At 39.5% G+C, this 16,382-nt stretch overlaps 1 protein-coding gene across 2 annotated transcripts in view; it reads left to right on the top strand.

Moving 5' to 3' along the window:
* The first annotated feature begins 24 nt into the window (after positions 1-24).
* Positions 25-16,382, top strand: part of LOC111076860 (insulin-like growth factor-binding protein complex acid labile subunit) — a 50,724-nt gene continuing 34,366 nt past the window's right edge. For both annotated transcript variants that reach the window (XM_022370890.2, XM_022370882.2), the window contains exons 1-2: positions 25-282; positions 15,437-15,502. The gene's annotated coding sequence lies outside the window, so the exon portion shown is untranslated. The remainder of the gene's footprint in view (positions 283-15,436; positions 15,503-16,382) is intronic.

Below are 16,382 nucleotides of genomic sequence, written 5' to 3'. Positions count from 1 at the left end.
GTCTTACTCAATTTTGCCGTGTGTGTGTGTGTGCCGTGGACCCCCCCGTGTGTCGGTGCGTGAAGCCTGTAACAAATCTCATTTATTGGCAGCCAGAAACTGATTTGAATATTCAGATCTCTATCCCCCCGCACACCTCAGACCAGACAACACCCCGACTATATACATATTATCTGTGTTTGTGTAATCTGTGTACCCCCATGATTTATATAGGCTCTGCAGCAGCCGTGATGTAAAGTGACAATTTTGATAATTTTCGATTTGCATGCCGCTGTGCATAAGGTAAGTGCGTTAGAAGACATCAAATTCGTTACACATTTTATAGATTGGTTTGTCTGAAATTGATTTGATAGATGGACAGAGTTGGACGTAGATTGGACTTATTTCAATCGGGAGCTGACGCTAAACTACTGAATATTATTTGAAATAGTTGGCGTTTGAGTGATAATGTTAGTTTTGGAATTTACATTTGGCGCTCGGATTTGTAGGACACGAAAAATGTATGCATTTCGTTTAAAACTTGAACGGGAAATAATTTTTTTTTTCAACAATGATTAAAATGTATTCGGAACATTAAAATGTATTAAATAATTTATTTAAGTTAATATGCGTTTTGATAAAATAGAAAAGTTTTAACAGAATTATCCATTTGGTCATTAACCATAACGCGGAACATTGCGTAAACAATAACAAGGTTAATCGATGGACTTCGGACTTATCAAAATTCGCTAAAAATAAGGGCAAATATTGAGTCCATTCGCACAATCGGAAGTCAAAGCTGTTAGGGGAAGTACAGATTTATGCATTCGTTAAAACAGTTATCAGTTTGTTGGTTTTATACGGCCCATGGATTCATTATGATTCATGATTTTTAAAGAATTATAAACTTGGAAAAACATAGAACTTTAAAGTACAGTTTCTACCAACTAGAAATTTCTCTCATAAATAAGGAAGTAAGATATAATTTACCCAAACAAGACATCCGTCTTTCGTTGCTAGTTTGGCTTTGTTTATTTTCCAATGGAGACAAAAACACGTTCATTCTCCCTATAACGCCCCGCCGCTTGGCTTGGTGATTCAGTTACACCTGCTCCTATAACTTGTCGATCGGAAACCGCAAAATTCGTATTAACTGCAACCACACAACGGGTGCGGAGCATTGGATCGCGAATACTTCCGCCCTTAGGGGGTTTCTGTTCATAGAACTTTTCGCCAGCGAAAGTGTATCACTTTCACAGAGTTAACCATACATTAATACGATCGTATAAATCAAGGAATAATTACAAGTTATTCTAATATCGATTTCAAGGCTAGAACATAAATTAGCGCCATCGAATAATGTTGCCATAAATATCGCGACATTAGGGAAATTTTATTGGCTTCGGACGGCCGAAGATGATATTAATGGGTGCCATAAATATTTAATCTTCAACAACAGGTTCTGTCGACATTAAAACGGAAAGTTCGGGGAAGTTTCCCAAAAGAAATAAAACATTCAATTCCGAAAATTAGTTGACGAAAAATATGGAAAACTTCGACCAGGTGCACCTGTGTCTGCGGAATTTTTAATAAAATCATCCATAGAAGTGGTAAACTTGACAAAGCCATTCGTCATGCTCAAATAACTTGGGTTCCATTTGGTGGGAGAGGGCCTCTGGGGTTCTTTTTTCTTCCCCTTTTCTTTCCTCATTTCAGTTTTTTATTTGTTTTTTGCTGGTCAGCCAGCCAACCAGTTTGGCAACATAATTACGCAGCCAGGCATGCAGCTGAGGACGACATCGGTGGCCGCCAAAAGGGTAAAAAGAACCCTTTCTTTCCTATATACGAGCATAATATATATGTACATATAAATTTGGGTCACTGGCGTTCAAAGCAAATTGTAATTAAAATATGAAATTTCAATGCAGGCATACAAAATTTCACTTTCCATCTTAATCATTATAATCGCATACAAAAAATTGCATTTATAATTGAACAAAGGGGAAACCTATTTCGGATTTAACCTTGACTCGAGCGCAGCTCTGGTAGTTCTTGCAAATTATCATCAGAATCCAAAGCAATACTAACCATCGTCATTATTCCCATCATAACCATCGTCATCTGCTCTTCTGTTTTGCATAATTTCATACATAAACTCTCGTTTTTGTGCGCATAATCCGCAGCTTTGATGACAACAAAATAGAAAAAAAAACATGAAAAAATGAGCGAAAAACCGAAATGGAAAGTGTGGCAAAAGGTGCCACACACACACTCAAAGGAGTGTGGGTGTTAAATGTTCGAAAAATGAAGCGTTGAAACTTTGGTCGCATTACGCATACGTCCTGCGGTGCGGAGACCGGAGAGGATTATGCCTCAGAGTTCCATATAGTTAATGACATGCAGCTGCTGTTCTACTTGCGGCTTCTGTCGCGACACCGACACCTCCAGAGTTTTAAGTCGCTCTCTCTCTGTCTCTCAGAGCGAATTTCCCCTAAGAAACTTATGAATTTTAAGGTGCTTTTCATGCTCAAGTCCATGAAAGTTTGGGGGAGGCAACCTGAAGGGCTCCGGCACATCGGGGACTTGTCAGCAAGGGTTGAGCTGATCATAAATCAAGCAAACAGTTGGCCTGGGGTCGCAATCAAAATCATTCTGTGGTCCTCAACATTTGTTCTACTGGTAATTAATCATCGAAAGTAATTGGTTTTGTGTTTTGATTTGACATTTGAAAAATTGCAGCTGCGACAATTCAGTCCCAATGGCTTTTATTTGCATCGCATCTCATTCGTCTCATTCCGCTTGTTTGCTTTTCCACAGCACAAAATGTTGCAATACAAATGGAAAATGATATTTTTTTACTGCCGACAAAGGAACAGAAAAAAAGTGAAATGGATTTCAATAAAAGCTGAAAAGAAACATCCGCATCGACCTATGCAAATGGATGAATGCAAATTAAATATAAACGAACGCATAAATGCGGCTTAAAAAACACGGCCGAACAATATTGGCGAACAAAAGGGATTAACTTGAAAAAGTATTTATATAAGCGCCCTAGAAGTTAATGTTTGTTTGCTGTTTGGCCATCGATTGACAATAAAATCCATGCTCTAACGGAGTTTTAATTTAATTCAACGGCGACCTTTGCTGGTTAAACAAATTCATTCACAAATCAACACATAATTTGCGTTAATATTTTTGGAATTAATATCTTTCATAGCTCTGTCACGGACACACTTTCATTAATTAATACTCATATAATTCAAAAAGCGGCAAATTATTAAACTTTCATATTTCAATTTATTTTTTCTGCCATTCGCAGCGCTTATTTAACTTTTCCTGGAAATGCCCAGACAGTCCAAATAAATTACCAAATTAAACTAAGACGCAAACAAAGTTGAAATCCATGTTGAAACGATGATGGCATTCTGGGGAATATTTTCTTCCCAAATGCAAATAATACCAAAATGAAATTTTTGACAATAAAAATTATTAAAAAAGCGTTAAAGTCTTTAAGAAGAATTATGCGGCAGACATAAACTCAACTTTGTTTGTGCGTGGGTTCCGTTTTTCCGTTATTTTCTGTAGGGGGGTTGCTGGTCGTGCCACTTCAAAAGGAATAAAATCGGAGGCAGAGGTCTGAACAGAAATACTCAAATCCCACCAAAAATACACACAAATTCGCAGTCGCGCAGTGACTTTGTTTTGTTTTGAAAAGTCTGGATGTGGCTCTTATTTTTGGTGGTGCTCTCTTTTTTTTTTGTTTTGCTTCGGGTGGCTGCCGTTAACTCAATAATAAAATTTATGTTTTATTTTTTTCAAGTGGCATCATCGCGAGCTGAAGCATCGCATGTGTTTGGTTTCATATTGAAGTTTATGTTTGGTATTTTATGCTCAAGTGAGCAGAAGAGTATACCTACTAAAATGGGGACGCCGTGTGCAACAGTTAACTACTGGGGAGCTCGCATTAGTTTCGCGTAGGGAATTATGCTCTTTACTATATTTACTGACATTTTCCGAAGAGCAGTGAAAGTTAATTTTGCCATCATACATTCCAGGATTGCTACGTAATATTCGCACTGGGTATTTTTCATTCGTTCCTGGAAGTCGAACCCACTTCTTGATATACATATCTACTGCCACGTGCATCATATAATATGGTCGTATTTTACTTCTCAATTAAATACCACTTTGCCGGTCATGAATGTCCATATTTGCTGCTGCTGCTGCTACTTCGACTGCACATAAATATTTATGCGGGAATTAATCAAAGAGGCCCAGCCATGAGGAAGGATGACGATGACGGAGGAGGATCCCGGACTTAAGCCAGCTTTGGTCTTTTCCAGCTCTCATCTCTTTTAATTTCGTCTATTTGTGTTGGAACAACTCATCGCTGTTTATTTAAACATTAAATGTGCTTACATTTGATTAGCAGAAGCCCGACTTTATTTCCATATCCAATGTGCCCGCCCAAATCTCGTTAAAATTATATAAAATTTATGTTTGCATTGCTTTCAAGTAATTTCTGCTTTATTTTCATTTTCCCGTACTCTGGCTTTTTTCGGTTTTGAACTCATTACAATTTCTTTTGGTTGGGTCTGTCTTTTATGTGGGCAGTCGCATTTAAATACATGAAATGCGCAATTAAAAACGAGGGCACAGTCCCTTTGTGAATTGAAACAGGATACAATTTTCTTTTAATTAAATATGTAAGGGCGTATTCATATTTAAACGCATATCGATGTTTAATTAAAAGCACTTTAAAAGTAAAAGCGAACTCATATATATACATATATTGTACGGCTTATTGTGCACAAAAAGCCTTACCCCATCCATGAGGGGTAGACTTTTTCAGAAGCTTTACTCGTTTGACTTTTTAAAGCAAACAATCTGTTTTGAAAATCACTGCACTCAAGCTGCTGTTGTGGCAGTTTTCGGTTTTTGGGAATCAGCAATCTGATGGCTGACAACTGCCACCGAATGCTACTGATGCCGGCACTGCCACAGCGCTCGCCAAATGTCAGCTCGTTGTCTCGATGACAAATGGGCGCATTTGCCTTTTGTCTGACAAGCACCCCATCGATATGGCAGAGTAGCGCCGTTTGGCAATAAAAATAAACTGTTTCAGCTATAGAACCAAACCAAAACAATACAAGAACGAAGCTTGGGTTCAGTGACCGAAACGTTGGATACCCTTGAATATAAGGTCACAAAAACGTTAGCTTTAATGAGTAGTTTTTCTAACGCTAGTCCCAAAATAATGATTTAATCTTTGCGATTCCATCTAGAATATATAATCTAGAATATATAAAAACTATTTTCATATAAAATTAACAGATTAACTAGCTATATTTACACTGATCAAGAATATATTTGACTAGGAGACTTACCTGATCTGAAAAAGTCTCAAATTAACAATAACCTCTTTTAGGGCATTCGAAATCTTTTCACAAGCCTCTCGACGGTGCCACACACGAAGACCGTGGAGCAATGAGCAGTGGAGTGTAAAAGTGTAGGAATATCTTGGCATATTTATTTATTTGTGCGACCCGCCAAAAATTGTCAACATGGATCAATGCTGATGGGCGGCCGACTGCCTGCCAACTGCCGCCAAAAGGCGCTGTTTGTCATATCCTCGCTGTGGCTGCTTATATAACCATTGCCATATCAACATAAAAGACAACGTATTGTAGCTTAAAGTATCATATTCCCCCCTCATATTCATAATATTATGGCTTGTTTTTGTTGGTTTTACTGGTATCGTTTGCCGATATTATCATTCGCAATCGGGTGACAAAAAACGGGGTGACAAATCCAGCGATGAGCAATTGTGTTTCCAGTTGATTTGGCATTTTGTGGCCCTTGTTCGGGTGCCAAGACGGTTAAATGTTTTGGGAGAATAACAATTGCAGAGATGATTAACCCATTAGTGAAGGTTAGGGGAGTTTTATGAGGAAGAATTTGTTGCTATATCATTAATTCGGAACATTTTTTTGGCCATGATTTTTAATTTAAAATCATATGAATATGTTTAAGTTTACAATTTCTATTTCCCTGTCCAGACTTGGAAATTTATCTTATTTTTTGGGTTATTTGATATTAAAGTATACTTAAATGTATAGATTTCCCCAAACCTTTTTTTAACTGCCTTAACTTTCCCTAACAAATCCCTAAAAGGAGACCCCGCTGTTTCGTTTACGAATGTGTTGGCCTTCCCTCAAGCTGTTTGCATTGTCAGCGAATCCGTGTTGAATCAGCTGCCGCTGGGAGTTTGCGAAAAAGAAACCTTTGACAAAATGTTGACTGTCCGTCCGTTTTATTGGACTGTGCAGAATTAATTACATTGCGAAGTGTTCGCTCATGAAGAGAGTCGTCCGCAGAGAAGCCAAGCGAGTGCATCAAGCATACGCGGTGTGGGTCCACACATAAGAGAAGAACCAGTCGTGCTGCACTAATTGCATGACAACATTCAAACAGACTGGCCATAAAATTTAAAATGTTACAGAACGCACAACAAAAATATTACACAACTCAATTTGCTAATTGCTATCAAAATAATGAAGTCTGTGCGGGTCTGGGGGTCTAGGGTCTTCGCTCTTCGGTCTGATTGCAACCATCAAGTATCATTCGAGTAATTTAAAGTGCACTCGCCCGAGTCCGAAGAGCACTTCTTGGGGGGTGCTGGCAGTGCAGCTGTGGCAGCGGCAGCAGCGGATGCCCCTGTGACGTTTCTGCAGCAATAAAATCGAGCGAACAACAACCGGGTGAGGATTGCGGACCCACAGACATCCAGTACATCCAGTACATCTAGTACATGGAGCAGTGCAAAGTTTCCTGCTCACGAGTCAAACAAATAAAAGTTCGGCTTCAGTTCAGTGGAAAGTTCTACCCACCCACCCCGTACTCGTAGTATCCTTGAGGTGTTTGCCCAGCCCCAACTTTGTTTTTCTGAGATGTGTGAGTGTGTGGCCCGGCCCCTTCCTACCAAAGTTTGCAGTTATCCTTGCTTATTCTTCTCCGACTGCAGCGTCCTCCATTTATGTCTTGTTAAGAGTTTTATATGCTTCACTCTATATTTACTTATTTTTTCTGGCAAGTTTTATAAACTGCTTGCTAACTAAGGTTTATTTCGTTCGCACAGAATCGAGTTGGGGCAAGCCTTTAAGCGTTTCAACGGCCAAGCAGTTAACCCCTTGCATCGCCTGATTAATTTCCACCACTAGTCTGGAATCTGTTTGCCGGAAGTTTTCACTTGTAATGGAAGATACTTTGTTGGCACGTGCTGGAATGTGTAGTGGGGACTGCAGACTGGAGGGAGGTGTGCATGTGATGTGGTTCAGATTCATTAGTTCGGCATTTGCTTAACAGGAGGAAAGGAGTTTGACTTTATTAGTCATAAAAAAATGGAATGCTTGGCTTTTATTTTAAATAGATATGAATACCAAGAGGCACACATAAATGGTATCCCTAAGGACTTTGCAAATGTAAACTCTGATTTTATTCCTGGTACTCATTGCGAAGAGGGTTATGTTTTATTCGATGAGAAAATGTAAAAGGCAGAATAAAGTGCCACGATCTATACGAAAATGCAGATAGTTCTCTCTTATTATGAGAATTTTGTACTAAAATTGTGAAGACAAATTATATAGCTGGTAGGTATCCCATAGTCGAAACATCATTCGCAGCTATTTGGCTCGACTTATTCTTGAGGGGTTATAAAAACCGTCTCAAGCCAAAATCGGCATGTAAATTGAATGTCAGGCTGGCTGCTGGCTGCCTGCTGCCGTTGATGCTGCCTGCTAATTTGATCTGAATTCACGCACTCATTTACTTAAAATATGCGTAATGACAATTTGATTAGGGTAATTTGATGTTGATCTTCAGCGGCGCGTTGCTAAATCCGCAACATCGTCAGCGCCGACGACAAGGACGACACGAACCTGCAATGGAGGCCAAGGCGAAAACGTGGAAGGATGTGTATGTCTTCCAGCTGCGGGACATGTAATCATTTTGGGTGGTAATTCGGTGATGCCAGTGTGTTCGTAGCCATTTATGTTAAATTAATATGCAGCAACAATAACAGCAGGGCTAGGCCAAATTACTGCAATAAATTAGAGGCTGACTGGAATGAAAATGTTGCCTTGCGTCGCGTTCGAGCGACAAAAAGTTAAGCAAAACTTTTCTTTAACTTATGAACAATTTGCTTGGATCCAGTTCTCTCCCACCCGAAACGTGCAAAGTTGCACGTTTAATGGCAAAAACTCTTTTTGCACTTTGAATAATTGCACGTTCGGTCTGCCTATTTGGTGGCCAGAATTCAACTGGGATAAATGTCCTGCGGCTACGTGTCCTGGCGACTTGAGGAGCCAAATCGGTTTGTCAGGCCCACGCTCGGCCGCAGTCTGGCAGCCTAATTTTCATTACGGCCACCACATATTTTATTCCAGCCATCCAACAAGTTATTCAATTTCAGCTTTCGTCTCGGCTTAAAATTGGCAACAATGATTTTTCTTCGGGTTTTTGGCAGGGACTTGTCCTTAATTTGGCTTAAGCAAATGTTGTATTTGTATTTGGGGTAGAAGCGTTACAGGAATAATGAAAGTCAAGACATCGACTGAGTTGGTGCTTAGTAATAACTTGAATTGGCACTCAAGAAAAACTTTCTCATGATTAATGCTTCCCTTAAACAAAAAAAAACGCTTTCAAGTCCATTTCCAAAAACTCATATACCGTTATTTCCTTTCGGCCTCGGTCAAAATCACACTCTGGCTACCGTGTAATCAAACAAACACGTACACGGATCCCGACGAGAGCCAGGGAATGGTGACAGGGAACGTAAAGCAGCAGCCGCAAACAGAACGAGAAGGAGAACTCAACTCAGACGGAAACTCAAAATATACAATGGTAATACATATGTATGTACAAACATACTTTATTAACATACTGTGTATGTGTGTTTTGTAACAAATGGCGAACTGAAAATACAGTTTGAGGCAAGTGTAGCGAAAATATTGTGGTAAATACTTTAAATTTAATGTAGGTGCCAGTGCAAAGTGCGCCTCTGGTTCTGTTTGTGGGTATATGGGTGGGAAAATGAGAAAGAGAAAGAAAGTCTGAGAAAATGAGACAGAAATATATATAGAGTGAGAAAGGGAAAGAGAAAGAAATGCACAGAGCGAATTCCTTTAGACCAAACGAACAATTGTTTGAGCAATATTTTCATAATTAATGGAACGTGCACTGAGTGGCCGAGAGAGTCCGAGTCCATCAAGGAAATAATTACAATTTGAGGTGCCGCGTGCCAACATTGTGGTAAATACAATTAAATATAAGTAAAGGTCGGGTGAGGCGACTTAAGACCCGGCTTTCGGAGCATGTGTGAAACGGATTGTGGTTTATCGAACATCAGGGTATGGATATCCTCAACCATACAACAATTTCTTTGCGGTTAGCCACAAAGGATGCAATCAGCATTGACGTGCAATTGTCTAGAAAAAGATTTATATCTAAAATAAATGGAACGTTTGTTGGGTAATTTATTAGAAAGCATAAAATAAAATGTAACATTTTAAATCAATTTTAAAGAGAAAGATTTGTCTGTGTTTTTTTGTTACTTAACGTTTTATTTTTAAAGGCTCATCATATCTATTTGTTCTTTTAAGTTGCTATATTTTTCCATGCTTCACTACAAAATTTTATGAATTGTGGATCCCCTTTTAACCTATTACCTGCCTTCCTCCAATGAACCTCCACCTTTTCTCATTATGGAAGTTGGCCCTCAAATTTAAGACAATCTTTAAGCAATTACAATACTCGTGCAAAACGAAAATTTCATAATTACGCTAAATGGCCAGCGGCATTAAAAAAGGAAGCCCAACCACAAAGCAGGCTCCGCACCAGCATCCCCCCAAGAACAGCGACCAACGGAAAGTTGAAACACACAAGAATCTGCACTGAAACCGCACGGATGAGGCTGCTTATCTATGTGCATAAGTTATGAGGGCTGGGACCAAAAGCTGCTCATCGTTAAAACGTGTTCAGTGTCACGTTGGACACGGCTCCTCTTGCTCTTTGCTGGGCTTAAAGCAGCACTCGGTAGATTTAAAATGCCTGAATAAAATGTTAACATGCTAAAGGGAATCCATTAACACATATTCACAATTAAGGACAGTGAGAAGGAAGCCCAAACGAAAGTCCCTCATGCACTTACCGACTGACAGAGGGATAGACACTTCCAGGCCTCACTTCACTTCACTCGAAGCCATGGCCAAGGCCCAGGAGCATATAAAATTAAACAACAGAGAGAATTGGACTCTGTGTTCCGGCTTACTTAATGCAGAGTCGAACCAAGAACCAAGAACCAAGAACCGAGTGACCGCAAAACGAGCCGACGGGCTCCCCTGCAGGGATCTACGGATGAGAAGAGACTGCCTGACTGTACCGCAAAACCTTTATGGCCACACACACACACACACTAGTACGGTTATACGGGTGTGCTATTTGTAACAGTGTGAGTGTGTGGGGGTGTTGCAAATGCAGCAGTGACATCCTTGGCAAACCCTCTCAGATATCGTGGCTTATGCTAGAAATTTCCCAGCAGCCTGCGAGCTGCGGCCTCCAGCTCTTGGCTCGCAATTCCAGCCAACCTCTTTACGCATTGTTAATTTTTTATGGCCAAAACGAAAATTTGCACTCAAGATTTATGTGGCGGTGGACAAAGTGCTCCAATTCCATACACCAAAGCAACAAAATTGGAGCTGGAACAGGAATAAGAGACCAAAAGGTAGAGGACTAAGTTCACTGAATTTGCTTCCTAGCTCTTGCTTTTGAAAAATCAGAGAAATATATTTCTGTTTTCGAAAAATATGTAAATATATATGTACATATCTATCCAATTTCTTATATGCCAACTATTTTCGGTAGCTAAATCATTCCTGATTTGTTACAGAGCGCCATTTAGAGTCCTAAAGCCTTTGGCACCGAATTTGAATTTAATTTTTTAGAAATGTTTGGACCGTGTTGTTTGCCTCTCGCTTGTCGCCCCACAATCACCGCAAAAGTGCTAAATTACCAAGGAAAAATATAGGGAAAGAGCATTTGCCAGAGCTTGCCAGCAACCAAATTCAATTAATACAGAATTCGTTGGCACTGAAGAAACCAGAAAATCAAAGATTTCCTCCGCCATATATTTGATCAAACTAACAGTTTGGTGACCACATGCCGGAGACTGACTGCTGGTTGGGGTTTCTTCCAACTCCGGTCAGCCCTGCAGCTCTATATCCCATCGATTAGCCCGAGCAGTGGACCACAAAAGTTTGTTTACCGGCAAGGATGGGAAATCCGTGGCAGTGGGAAAACTTTGCAACAATATTTATGTCGTCTATCGCATCGCATCGGACGCATTCATTTCATTTAGTTAGCATTTCCTAATGCATTTCTGACCCAAATAGTTGCAAACAATTTTTGGCTCCTGACGATTTTCGTTGGCCAAAACCTTGAGAAAGAATTGCTGGCCAGAATCAGCATAAAGTGACAATAATTTCCGTTCAAATATATGTACAATGCATGTGGTTGAATTCTCTTTAAAGCTTTATCAGGCTTTGGTCCGTATGATGCTGGATCCGCTCATCCAATCAATTTCTGTTTAAGGCTTCAGCTGTCAGAATGTGCAAAGTAATCCACAAAACGCATCGCTCAACTGGCTACCCTGCTAAATATTAGCCCGCTTCAACTTTATGCTCTGCAAAATTGAATTTACAGCGAATATTGATGGATTGCCAGAAGGATGTTGAGCCCTTGGTTAGTGGGTGACGTTGCTGGTTACGTTGGCTGCTGATTCAGTGTCCTGTCGTGTTTCTGACAGACCTTTTCAATTAGTAATTTTAATTATGTTGGCCATGGGCAAGGTTGTACTACAATTTATACCATTCGGGCAGAAGCAGCAGTAGCAAAACCTGGCACAAATGTGCAAAGTGCACAAAATTTTGTGCTCACAATGTTGCCTTTTGTTTGATTGTTTGTTTGCGGAAATTGAGCGCAGTATTCTGGCTCGGATGTGAGATGTTGGCCAACTTCTATTTGGGTCACACAAACAAACAAGCAAGCAAACAAATTGGTTGTGGCGATCCGATTGTAATGCTTACTTCTGCTCGTATATCAAAAACGAATTCAATTGAATGTCGCCTATTAGCATTTGATTTGCATATTGGCATGGCGTGGTATCAAATACAATATTTAATTTACACTATGCAGCCATTTAGCTTTAAATTGCCAATTTAATTTGTCATTCATCGATTAAACTGTGACACAAATGACAAGTGTTTAACAATATTGCTTTAAAATAATGGATTTTTGTTGTTTTTGTTTTTTTTATAAAGAAAATATACCACTTTCAATTTGCTTTAGACGAAAAATTCCAAAATAACACCCACAAAGTTCTGGTAAAATATTCTGTGGTCCATTTCCTAATGGGTTTCCTGTCTCTTAAGAGCAGCTTAAGTGGTTGCTCACATTTCGGATTTGTTTGCGACTTCTCCAATCGATTGCACATTTCAGCTAATAACGCATATGATGCTTTCTGAAAACTCTCAGTTTTATTCTTGTTTGCGCCAAGAGTTTTCCCAGCTCGGTTCGCAACATATTTGCACAAAATCCATTTCAATTCCCAGCCATTAGTGTCGCCGTTTAAAAGTGCCAGAAAAAAAGTTTTGTTTTCACGCTTTGGCATTAAAAGAAAACAGTTGGCCCAGAAATTCAAAGAAAAAATAACTGAAAAAAGTGGCAGCAAAGTTTTGCAGTTTTGTCTGCAGTGCCCCGAATGGCCCCTCTGCTCCTGGCTCCTGGCTCCGGCTTTTCTTTCTTTTTTTTTTGCGTAGCCATTTTTCAACTTTTGCTGTTTTTTGGTTTTCCTTTGTTTGTTTATTTGTTTGTTTGGTTGGCGGAGAAAAATTAAATGAAAATAACAGCAGTAATGAAATAGAAATAAGCGTACACTGACTCTGCCAATCGAACTGGTGTTCCATTCATGGCTATATGTATATACCAGTGTTGACAAACTTTTGCCATCAACTCGGGGCACATGTGACTCTGTGGCTGTGGTGATATATAATAAAAAATATATTCTTGATCAACTGAAAGTGAAACTTTATGCAGCGCTGACAAACTTTTTAACTGCTTGACAATTAGTCATAAAAGTATACTCTCATAGAATATCTTTTTGCAATGGCAAGGATAAGAGGCAAGGATTTTCAATTTGTTGATGTAATCCCAGAGATGGTTTTCTGCTACACTTTCGCTTTTTGTCTGTCTGCTAAAACATCCTGTGGGGCATTTGCTTTTAAGATTCTGAAACAAGAATCCTAATCTGTTCAAAGTTTTTGCCACATAAGTATGCAGCAGTTTTTGACTTTTGCATTCCGCCTAATCCCTCTGCGGACTCCGGAGTCCGGACTACGCAATGCTCTTTAATTTAATTAAAAATATCTCTTTTTCGTTTGGCTTCGTGTTTGCCAAAAAGTTTGCACTGCTCACTAAAAAAAAATATGACTAACGATGTGCAGGAGTGGTTGTGCCCGCCCACTAACCAGACCAGGCACGCCTACACTTCTAAGCCCTCTAAGCCAACTAGCCAGGAGACTGGGAGGAGCTATCCACGTGCCCGGCAGTGCCTTTTGTTGCTGCTGTTACCACTGTGGGTCATATGGGTCAAGTGGTTGGTCAAGTGAGTGGGTAAGGACTGGGAGCCATAGCTGGGAATAGAACTCAAGCAGAGGATGGTCATGAAGCTGTGACTGGGCCTGAAGCTGGGAGCTGTACAACAGTAGCTGGGGGTTGCGGTCTCTCTTGTCGTGGCATGGGTTAAGTGGTTTTTAATGAAAGTTAGCATCCGGTTTAATGCAACTTGTTGTTGCTAATAGGGTTATGGGTGAAGAGAAACCACGTGACTGGAGCCCGGAACTCAAATCGGAACCCAGACCCATCAAACAGCCGCAAAATGAAAGCTTCAGTCGCGAACTTTCACCCAGACAAAATTAAAAGTTAAGTTAAAGCTTGGCGCAAAATTAAAGGGGATTAGTCGGAGCTTAAAGGACACTTCTCATTAATTGTTTTTGGCTTTCGAGGTTGCCCGAGCTGCCATTGGATGAGCGCATAAATTTATTAAATTTATTGTACTCAATTTATGATCAAAGGGAAGGTCGCGTATTCTTTCCACGTCCTTTGCTTTCTGCATTTTAATATTTGTTTCATATTCTGTTTATTTTATTTGGTCTTTTTTTTTTTGTGGCATGGCACAGCCACAGTTTGTGTATCTTTTTCTTTTGTTACTTTCTGTAAGCTTTCATTTTGGCAGTGCGCACTTTTTTGCGGCACTTTTTCAGTTGATTTCCTGACCCCCATGCTTCCTGATCGGAATTCTGTATTTCCTGTACGTCCATTACGAATTTTAAATGCAGGTCTGCTTTGTTGTGGCACTGCCTTTTCTACCTTTTTGTATACAAATATTATGGTAACAGGCAGGGAAAAACAGGGAAAGGGCACAAAAATGCAACTTTGAAGTTTGGCATAAATGTTGCAAAATGTTTTCCATGATATTTGCTTAGGGGCTTTTTTATTTTTTAAATATTTATTTCTATGCAAAAATTGTTTGTAAAAGAAAATTGTTTTCTATGATTTCCAAGGTAATCCTATCAAACATACATAGATCGTTTACGGTACTATTATTGTTCTTATTTTAAACTAATTTGTCTGCATTTGGCATATAAAAACCTGTAAAGTGGTATAAAAGTATGGGAATTTTGCATATTGAACCGCAATCAACTTTGAGGCACAATCTGGCCATTAACACTCATAGCTCATAGCTCATAGATTATTATCTACGCTAGCAGTTTCTTAAGTGAAAAGGTACACCCTCTAATCCCAATGACCCTGAAACTTCTCTTTCTTACATCTCGTAGTCTAAATTAATTTATTTACATTTGGAACTTTCCCGAACATTTAATAAACCTAAACAGATTTTCATCTGTAACATTTGTCTTCCTTAGCCAGCCTTAGCCTCCCACTCCGCTGTGGCCAGGTGATTTCTGGTTATCCATTTCCCCGGATAGTAGGGAATTCCCAAATGATTTTGGGCCTGCTTAGCATGCCTGTCGCCTGGGCTCGACTCCCAGTGATTTTAATTAACATTTCTGATTCTGCGGCTTACCTCTGCCCCACCTCTGTCCGTGGCTTGTCTTTATTAGCACACCTGTGCAGAAGTTATACGCAGCTGGTATTCCTGTATTCCATGTCCCATTGGCATTTACTTTGTCTGTCTCTGGGCTGGAACTAATTGAATTGCTACTTGCTTAATTAAGTAGAGAGATAAGTTTGCTGCTGATTAAGATTTTGTCAACATTTAATTCATTAAATAAAACTTGATTAATGCACTTTAATCTCCATATATTGTATCTCTCCATTGCAGACAGACAGAGACAATTCGCATTCAGAGTTCAATCAGTTGAAGGTTCAATAAACGCAATACGAGAGGGTAAGCTCTGAAGCAAAATATTTGCATTATCAAAGATTGTTTTGACAGCATTCCCGGAGTTCTCTGACAGTTGCCGTTCCTTTGACAGCAGCATCCATTCATGCTATCTTTCTATTGCATTTGTCAACCATGGAGAATAATTCTCTCTCTCTCTCTGTATATCTCTGCAAATTTATTTAAGCATTTGCATTGGTATTTCTCATTCCGGTATTGAAACTTTTTCTGTACATATTTAAAGAAAATATTTTCTATATATTTCCAAATGTATTGACCCACAAAATGTTGCTGGCACTTGAAGGCCAGAGCTGCTCCTGGCAACTATTTCCTCCTGGCAGCAGCCGAATCAACGGCCAATCTAAACTTGTTTAACAATATGCTGACCATGGCCCAAAGGCGAAACTCGATATGCGAAAGAATGGGAGCAATGTGAAATGAAATCCAATATCAAAGCGCCAAATGACTGCCAGCTACGAGTACAACTCGGATACGGAAACGTATTTCGTTTGTGTGAGTGTGGAATGGATGGGATTATATAGTGTGTGTGTGTGTGTGTGTGTGTGTGTGTGCGTATCTATGTGTTCGACATCCTTAATCAAACACACGAGAAATCAAATTATGAGTACACACACACACACATAAAATGTAACGACATATATGCACATAAGGGTGCTGCAAAAGTATGGAACAGAATAGAGTTTTACTCCCTTTTTGTGTAACCCTGACATCATTACTGAAAATATTTTCGTTTGCTTGAAGAACTGTACATAAGCATAAGTACATAAGCATCAGAATTTCTTCATCGATGATTTATAATATTTTGAATAAAAAAAATTGATATTAATTTGTCAAAAGGTGATGAACATCATTCCACCTCTACATT

This window comes from Drosophila obscura, unplaced genomic scaffold (genome assembly GCF_018151105.1).
Source record: "Drosophila obscura isolate BZ-5 IFL unplaced genomic scaffold, ASM1815110v1 contig_200, whole genome shotgun sequence".
NCBI lineage: Eukaryota > Metazoa > Arthropoda > Insecta > Diptera > Drosophilidae > Drosophila > Drosophila obscura.
The sequence above is the reverse complement of the archived record's forward strand: the minus strand, read 5'-3'. Positions and strand labels throughout refer to the sequence as shown.